This window comes from Apodemus sylvaticus, chromosome 2 (genome assembly GCF_947179515.1).
Source record: "Apodemus sylvaticus chromosome 2, mApoSyl1.1, whole genome shotgun sequence".
NCBI classification, from domain to species: Eukaryota; Metazoa; Chordata; class Mammalia; order Rodentia; family Muridae; genus Apodemus; species Apodemus sylvaticus.
In genome coordinates, this window is record NC_067473.1 from 170275903 (window position 1) to 170285572 (window position 9670).

The following is a 9670-nucleotide window of genomic DNA, read 5'->3' on the forward strand; positions in this document are numbered from 1 at the left end:
CTGGCATTCCTCTACACTGAAGCATCGAGACATCACAGAACTAATGGCCTCTGCTCTCAGTGAAGTCTAAAAAGACCGTCCTCTACTAGATATGTGACTAGGGCCATGGGCACCACCATGTATCTCTTTGTTTGGTGGTTTAGTCCCTAGGTCCTCTGGGGGTACTTGTTGGTTCATATTATTGTTCCTCCTACTGGGCTACAAAACCCTTCAGCCCCTTGGGTTCGTTCTTTAGATTTTCCTTTGGAGACTCTGTGTTCAGTCCATTGGTTGGCTGTGAGCTTCAACTTCTATATTTGTCAGGCACTGGGAGAGCCACTCAGGAGGCTACATCATGCTCCTGTCAACTAGCACTTGTTGGCATCTGCAATAGTGTCTGGGTTTGGTAACTGTATATGGCATGGATTCCCAGGTGGAGCAGTCTCTAAATGGCCTTTCCTTCAGTTTCTGCTCCTCACTTTATCTCCGTATCTCCTGCCATGGGTATTTTGCTCCCCCTTCTAATAAAAACCAAAGTATCCTCACTTTGGCCTTTCTTCTTCTTGAGCTTCATTTGCTCTGTGAATTGTATCTTTGCTATAAGAGTGATCCTAATTGTCTGAAACTCTGCCAGGTTGCTTGGGTCTAAGACATTGATTCTTGTCAATAATACACATTCTCTTGGAATCTTATCTGTTCCTTACATATTCACTCAAGACTCCATCCTCTCCTCCCACCTTACCCCCAATTCTTACTCCTTAATTGTTTTATTCATTGTTTCTGCTAGAGCATACCCTCATGGAGCTTTTGAAGCAAGGACATATGGAAAGAAATTTTGTCATTCTCTGTGTCCATATTTTTGCAAACCTAGCAGCTAAAATGACATCCATTTGTTATCTTGCTAATAGAGGACTTTTTGTCCAGCTACAGGAGGGGGGATTCCATTAGCTTTTGTGAGGTCAGTAGGGACTTAAACCTCCACCACATGCCTTTATCCCTGTTTCTGCTCCTTCCCCATTTTCTGGTACAGTAAATCCAGGACTGGATATTACCTATCTTACTAAGCTTCTATATGCCTGTCCATTCCAGCTGTTCTGCATCTGTGAATGCTACTTGTATTTAGGACTCCTGAGATTAGGTGGATGTCTACTTGGATTATATCCTTATAACATATTTTGAAAAAACACAGACTAAGCACCTTTTGCCACATTAAATACATAATCAAATAATACTAAATCATTTCAAACTCTTAAAATATCAATGAGTTTATGAAAATTAAACTTATCACTAGTTTTTATATTTGTGTGGCCCATATTCACAGCTTTCTTTGTATAGCAATGTAGATATTTGCATATTCACATAAAAGTTTGAATATAGCACACACTTCTGCAGTGTGCTATATTAAAATGGAACAATACAGAATAGGTTAGCATGACCCTGGCACAAGGATGACACACAAATTCATGAAACATTCCATATTTTTATACAACAGTGAAAGAAAATGCAAAATGCAAAAAGCTCCTGACCCAAAATATCCAGAAAATCCAAGACAAAATGAGATTACCAAACCTACGTAGTATAGGGATAGATGAGAATGAAGATTTCCAAATTAAAGGGCCAGTAAATATCTTCAACAAAATTATAGAAGAAAACTTCCCTAACCTAAAGAAAGAGATGCCCATGAGCATACAAGAAGCCTACAGAATGCCAAATAGACTGGACCAGAAAAAAAATCCTCCCATCATATAATAATTAAAATGTGACATCCCCCAACCCTTGAAGATCTGACCCATTGGTTTCAAAGAATAGCAGCCCAGCCATCTGACAACAGCCTCCTGCAGACAAGCAGAACCAGTTTCTATCCTTTGGGGGAGGGTCTGGCCCCACCTATTTACATTTGGAGAGATTCATTAAAGTTTGAGCCTTGAGCAAGAACTCATGCCTTGACTCCATGTGTTTCTCTTGCCACCCTGTTTTCTATGCCCATCTCTTCTTCCAGAGAACCCAAGCCATTAGCAGGTAGCCAGGGCCGGCTACAGAGTGACACCCAATGAATGATGGGGCGTGGAAATGAAGAGGCCAACTGAGGGACACTGTCTTGGGTGGAGCTCCACAGAAAAGGAAAAATAAAAAGGTTATGTTTCCAGCAAGGTAGGCAACAGAGTATTAATTTTAGCACTAAAAATGTCATTTTTTTAAAGGCTGTTGTGCAAAAAGAGTGCAAAAGAGATACAGGCTAGACAGAATCAGTGTAGGCCCAATGCTGAGATCAGCTAGGGTATGACAGTGAAATGGAACAGGGAATTAATTCAATTAGGCACATTGCCTGTAGTCTAAGAACTGCATCAGGCAGAGCAATAGGGCATAAAATAAAATAAAATAAAATAAAATAAAATAAAATAAAACAAAATAAAAAGAGTAAAATACAAAAAGAAAAAACCCATAAAAACAAAAACAAAACCAATTTTAGAAACATGAAAGAGAAAGAGAGAAGGGAAATGGATTTTATTGCATAACAAGCGTTCTTTCCTTTCTATGTATTGCTTTTTTGTCCTTGGCCCACCAATTGCCCACGTGTCAATTTGTGTCTGTCTTTGTTTGGATGTTTGAATGACTGTCATTCTGTGTTTCATCTCAAAAAGAAAAATTGATAAAAATTTCATCTGCTGGTGGTCTATCTCTTAATCTAGCTGCAGTTTATACAGTGGAGGCTGATTTAAAATGACCCTGCACTCAACTAGGAGTCAAACAAGGCTGGAGAAATAAAACTATTTCTTAAAGGGCCACCACCCTCAAGGTTTAGGAAAAATTTGTTTGGTTTAAGTTTATGAGATTCCTGTAATCACTTTATTCTTGCTTCTAATTGGTCTTAATGGTATAAGGTTTTACATATCTTGATTATAGAGTTTTAAGTTATTGTTTATGATTTAAAAGGTATAATGTTGGTAATAAAAAGTTAGGTTAAAACTGGTAACTCAAGGTTGGAGCCATCTTAAACAGCAACACGTGGCATGATGCAACCCAGGAAATACAGGCCTCTAAGATACCTCTAAATTGGCATAATGTTTTATGTGAATCTTATCCTAGAAATTAGACTTATAAGGAATGAGATTTAAAATAATGTCTCTTTAATAAGTTGCACTGTCTTACATTTGAATATAAGAACTGGCAGACAAACTTTGTGATATGAAAGTAATGCATTTGCCATTGATTTTAAAGAAAATAGATTGTTTAAAATTGGGGTTTGCTTTCCAAAATTGTAGTTATGCTCTAATATTGCAAGACAAAATTAAGAAATATGGTAAAAATTGCCAGTGTGCCATTGGCTGCAGTTTACAGTCTGGTAGGAGGCTCATGATTTTTGGCGTGTTTTATAATTGGGATGATTTTAAGAGTGATACAGTTGGCGTCCTGAGGCCTCTGGCGGTAGCCTTCAGACCTCTCCGCTTCCGGATCCAGATCAGCCTGAGCAGCAACACCACATCTCCAGGTCCTGAAAGAGGCAAGTGGGGCTTCCAGGCGGCCAGCGGGAGAGAAGTTGGTGTGCTCTGGTGAATCCAGCGGGCCCCAGCAGGAGCCTTCAGGCGCCTGTTTTGGGATCTGAACAGCCTGGGCCACAGCACTCGGTCTCCAGGAAGTGCGGGAGACCTGGTGTGCACCCAGAGGCAGTCTGGGAGCTCACAGCACAGCTCGTTCCTGTGGCACAGAGCTTAGGCTTCAGTCCTGAGCAGCAACACCACATCTCCAGGTCCTGAAAGAGGCAAGTGGGGCTTCCAGGCGGCCAGCGGGGGAGAAGTCGGTGTGCTCTGGTGAATCCAGCTGGCCCCAGCAGGAGCCTTCAGGTGTCTGCTTCTGGGTCTGGACAGCCTGGACAACAACACCCTGTCTCCAGGCAGTGCAGGAGGTAAGCTGTGCACCAGAGGCCACCTGGGAAGGGGCAGCTTGCACTGGTGAGTCCAGCATTGACAACACCAACTAACACAGCAATGAAATTTTATGGGCAGCTTGCACTGGTGAGTCCAGCATTGACAACACCAACTAAAACAGAATTTTATGATTGGGGGGTCACCACAACATGAGGAACTGTATTAAACAGTCACAGAATTAGGAAAGTTGAGAACCACTGCTGAATGGTCACCTCCAAAATCATTGCAGCATCGACACTTAAACTGTCAGCACCAAAATAATCCTTATTTCTTCCTTTAATTGCTTTATTCTGGTATTTAGTCATAAAAACAAGAAAAATGAGCACCACAGCTACCAAGGTATCAAACAAAGATAAACCTAAACTTTCTGTAAAAATTAAATAGCTATTAAGTAGCATAGAAAGAAATAAGAAGATTTAACTTAGGCACAAAAACTTCATATTTTGTTTTGGTTTTTTTTTTCCCCGCCAGATTACAAGTATAGCTGCAAACAGATTTTTCCTTTGGATTTTTCACATGAGTTTGTGAGAGAGTTTCCATCTGTAGATATTACTCTAATTAACTTCAAGGAATGTCAATTTCTATACATGAGAAATAACATTCCATTACTGTAAGTGGACAAATGGCCAACATGTTAATAACATAACATCTCCATTTAGTGGCATATTACCCAAGTCAACATTTGGCAGTATCTGTTTCTCATAAAAAATATCTGTAAAACACGTATATAAAATAAGTTCAAAATTTATTATCCAATAAATAAGTTTAAAAAACTTTACTGAAAATAAAATCTAGACCAAACATAGACCCAGCAGACTGGTGGAATTTATTTGTCAAAATAAGTATTAAAGAATCTTACGTTTTCTAAAATCTCACTAGGGTCTCTTACTAAGGATTAATACCCTCCACCTGCCCACCATTGGGTCCAAGAAAGCATCTCTTCTAAACTGCACTTACCAATTGGCTGGCATTGTTTGCATCAGAAATCCTCAGTCTCTCTGGCAGTCTTTAATTAGGTCCTCCTGCAGGAGGTGCCTTTACAGATGTGCAGCTCCCTCCATTTACTTAGATGTAGGTACGTATGCAGGTCCTCCTATAGTCTTTGACCCAATTTATTTTAAATAATTTACTTATTTGATTAAATGTGTGTATTTCTTAAATACCATTCAAAGCTAGTAATATACATCTACAACAAAATTTGGGCTAATTAAATATTAGTCATTTCTAGTATACTCTAAATTTTTATGCTGTGCTTTCTTGGTTTTGTTTGTTTGTTTGTTTTGTCACCTTAGAAAACTTCAGGTGTACATATAATAAACTTACTACCAACAAATCCCTACTGTAGTATTTGATTAAGACACTGTCATAGGCACGCTTGGCATTCATGGACATAGAAATTAAAATATATTATACTACATATATAGGAACAAAATAGATAAATTCAATTCATTTCCCAGCAATAATCATGTTTCAAGAATTCTGGATCCCCAAGTTGAATATGTATAGGTATAGGTATAGGTATATGATATATATGTATATGTTGTATATGCATATGTATATACATGTGTCAGGATTTGTATCTTGCACAAAACATCATGACCAAGAAACAAGTTGGGGAGGAAAGAGTTTATTCTGCTTATACTTCAACATTGTTATTCTTCCCCAAAGGAAGTCAGCATAGGAACCCACAGGGCATGAACTTGGAGGCAGGAGTCGACACAGAGATAATGGAGGGGTGCTGCTTACTGGATTGTTTTCCCTGGCTTGCTCGGCCGTATCATACAACCCAGGACTACCAGCCCTGGGATGGGACCAACCTCAATGGGCCCTCTTACTCTTGATCACTCATTGAGAAAATGGTTTACAGTTGGATCGCATGGAGGCATTTCCCACAAAACCTGCCATATATATATATATATATATATATATATATATATATATATATATATATATATATATATGTGTGTGTGTGTGTGTGTGTGTGTGTGTGTGTGTGTGTGTGTGTGTGTGTGTGTGAATGCTCTCCCACTGCATGCATTAAGAAGAAAGGACAATTTTGCTATCAATTCCTTGCCCTACAGCTAATGTGGAAAGGAGATGATTCAAAAGGTTAAGGCAATTGTTCAGTTGCACAGAATTTTCTCTTAAATATTTTAAATTGATCTTACATCTGAAACAATGGATTAAGTATATCTGATATCCATGCCTATATTTTATAGTTAATTTCTGACAACATTTTCAGAGAATACAAAGTCATTTTTATATTGACACAATTACAGTTTTGCATTTGCAACACCTCACTGGAATGCATACAAATATATCTCACATCCTATTCATTAATCAATTTAAAATTTGAAAAGTATAATGAATAATACAAATTGATTCCAGTTCTTACACTTAACTCATTCACATTCACATCTTTTTATTATAACAGACAGGTTTGTATATTGCCTGAGGAGCTATAATATATTTGAAGAGTGCTTAATCCACACAGAATCTTTTAAGTCCATAATGTTACATACACCTGAATAATTACAAAAGTACAAACTTAGATGGCACACCACTGCAGTCTCTGTTCCCATCACATGCTACTTAGTAACAGATATAGAACTACTGTCTACATGCTTCTGCTTTCTCCACACAGTTCTATCTCCTGGGACTAGTTTTTTCCAGGTAGCAAGCCCTAGAAGAGCTGCAGGCCTCACAAGTAACCATTGTTACATCATATACTAACAGGCCAAATCTTCTTAAGGAAGTGCTTCATCCAGGAATGTCATTCTGTTCTATCCGCTTAGCCTCAGAGACTCAGGAAAGCATACTATCTTTAAGTCTAGCTGGATGATGTCAGCCAGTCTCAGGTCCACAAAAGCATGGTACAATACTTTTCTCATTCCCTACTCTCTTGGGAAATGTCCCTAAAATAGTAACTCTGTTCTCTTGAGAGGTATGGTACTCACATTTTGGCGTTGCTTGTGTTATCTCCCATCTTAAGGAACACCTCTACACTGTTTGTATCTCTAACAAATTCTGCCAGAAAGATGATCCATCTCCATACCTGTTAATCCATAATATATGCCAACTAAGAACTGATTTTTCCCTAGAACTTCGAAGCTGATCTCTACTATTCTCTAGGGAGAAGATAATTTTCTATTTTTAGGCCAGAATCTCATGCACCATAGCACAGAAAGCAAGGATTGCCTGTTCTCTAGAATGAGGACATTAATGAGCTGGGGGAAAACAATTCCGATTGTCTGTAACAACAAAATGAAGGTACTTTTCTGTTTAAAGTCAACATTTCAACACAATAACAGATAAAGCAGATCTTAACTACTTTCTGGGTTCTTCTTTTTTCTACACTTTATTCCCTTAATACTCAATAAGAATGAAAGAAAGCTAGAGCAAAGAGAGACAGCATGGGTGGGTGAGATCACTGAATCTATTGTTTCCCTTTTGTTTCTACTAATAAACCACAACCAAGCCCTCTAAATGGTCAGCAACCAACACGAATAACTCTTAGGACACTAGCATTTACGTACCCTATAAAAGTTCCCAGAATTCCAAATGTCACACAATTGCAGAAACTGCAGCTGACAAAGCCATGCCTTGGTTAGAGCACAAGACATGTCAGAGTTTGTTACTGTAGTCGGTCAGAAGTAGCCCCATATTCCTACGACTGGAATTAAAACAAAAATGCATTCTTATAACATTTCTGTTTTTTAAAAGAAACCAAAATTCCAAAATTCTCACAACAAACAGAAGTGACAAAAACAGTATGTAGTAAAGGAAGATGACCTCCGTTTGCAAGGTGATTATGTGAGCTGCAGCACTGTCTCTGCATCCTTTGGCCTTGTGATGAATGTTATTCAGATGTCTCCAAAGGGAGAAGATAAACAAGGTAAGCATTGCGGATGATTTGGATATTAACACAGTGTTGATGAGTCAAAAAGCCTAGGAAATTGAGTAGAGTTTCTTGAGCTACCACTCTAGGACATATTTGCTCATGTCCATCAATATGGACATCAATACATCTGCTATGACTAACATGTTTAAGGAAAAGACAAGCAAATATGCCAGCAATGACAGTTTAATTTTTTTAAGTTTCAACTTCAAGTCAAGAAAAAAATACCATTTTAAGATTTTTTCTCTTGAGAAAATAGAAAGTGCTGAGGCATGTGACAAGCCAGATGCTGAAATAATCAGTCACCATCCAAAATTTTTTCATAATTCTCTTAATTTTTCCAGTTATTAGAGTTGGGTAGATGACTAATACCAGTAAACTTTCAGTTAGTGACCAGCACACAGAGATTCTGGAGATAGCAAAGAATAGTGAAAATATAATACACTGAAGTCATCTTTCTTCTCTTGATCTAGTACAGTCTGTAATGTGCACTGTGGTCATAAATGCATTGCCTAAATTTCCTAATACAAATTTCACACTTAAAGTATGTAGTAATGTGACATATAGGATAAGATTTATTGCCACTGGATGCTTTGGTTTCTGGTACTCTAATGAAGATGTGTTACTCAATCTGCTAAAATGCTCTGTGCATAAAATTCTTGAAATCTCATAGCATACACTGCCATGAGCCACTACAAAGTGCCAATCAAATATCAAATCTCTAATGATTTTAGCCACATTTTGGGGGCAATACTTTTCCATTTTCCATGGCAGCTAGTTTAATCTTTCCCCACATATTATGTGCCTTATACAGAGCACCCTGGTGTTTTTATTTTGTTCTTTTGTTCTTTTTTTTTTTTTTTTGAGTTTTTGTTGTTGATAATGATGTAGAAAAAACACTGAATTCTCAGTGCTGAAATCAAAATAAAGATATACTTATTTGTATTTCTTTTGCTAGCTTTTCTCTATATAGATTTTAGTCTCGATATTTGATTCCTGGACAAGTAATTTTAAGGAACAGTAACTCAGACCTGGTAACAAAATCTAGACTGAGCTATAAAAGGAAAACATTAAATACACAAAATTTAAGTTTGTACAGGGACATATGAATGATTCCCAAAGTTCTTAGAGCAAGCTATCTATTACCTGAAATCTTGTAGACACTATATTTCCTCTGAATTCCATACTGAGAATAATCATCTTACTTTTTACAAGATCATGCATGTACACACACGGCTACCCATTTAAAAATATACAAATGTTGTTGACATGCTGTTTCATTATTTCTGGTTCAGCATTAATGGACCTCTAACTCATGCTTAGTACTGCTACTGTTCTCAAGATGCTACATAAAATAGTTTTCATTTATAACTGATGCAATAAGAACATAAATATGCTCTGGACATGTGATTCTTTTATCTCTATATATGAACACATTTGGAGATTGTCCAATAATGTGATAACAGAAAGAATTTAAATGAGTTCATCTATATCCCAAGGGTCTTTCCAATTCTCTGTATCTTTCTTTGTCAGTACACATGCTTTACCCCTTAGCACCTAGGAGATTCAGATATAGCTATCTCTCTCCACTTTGCACCAATATCTGCTGTATTGCCAAATTCACAGTCATCAAAGAAGATGAAGGATGATGATTATCCAGAAATAAAGCATGACACTAAGAATAGCCAATGAATCAATGACTCAAAGTGAATGGAAGTATCAAACAAGACAGAAAAACAGGTGTCAATAGTTACAGTAAAATGGATGTGGTGGTACACACTGGTAACCCAACTTAATAGTGAAGAGGTGGATGTAGGAAGATAACTAATCCAAAACAATCTGGAGTTGTAAATGAGACACTATTTAA

General features: G+C 37.6%; 1 non-coding gene across 1 annotated transcript; it reads left to right on the forward strand.

Annotated features, from left to right (window-relative positions):
* The first annotated feature begins 1358 nt into the window (after window positions 1–1358).
* On the forward strand, window positions 1359–1462 carry LOC127679472 (U6 spliceosomal RNA). The gene has a single exon (XR_007976783.1). It is a non-coding gene; the product is annotated as a U6 spliceosomal RNA (small nuclear RNA).
* The last annotated feature ends 8208 nt before the right edge of the window (window positions 1463–9670 follow it).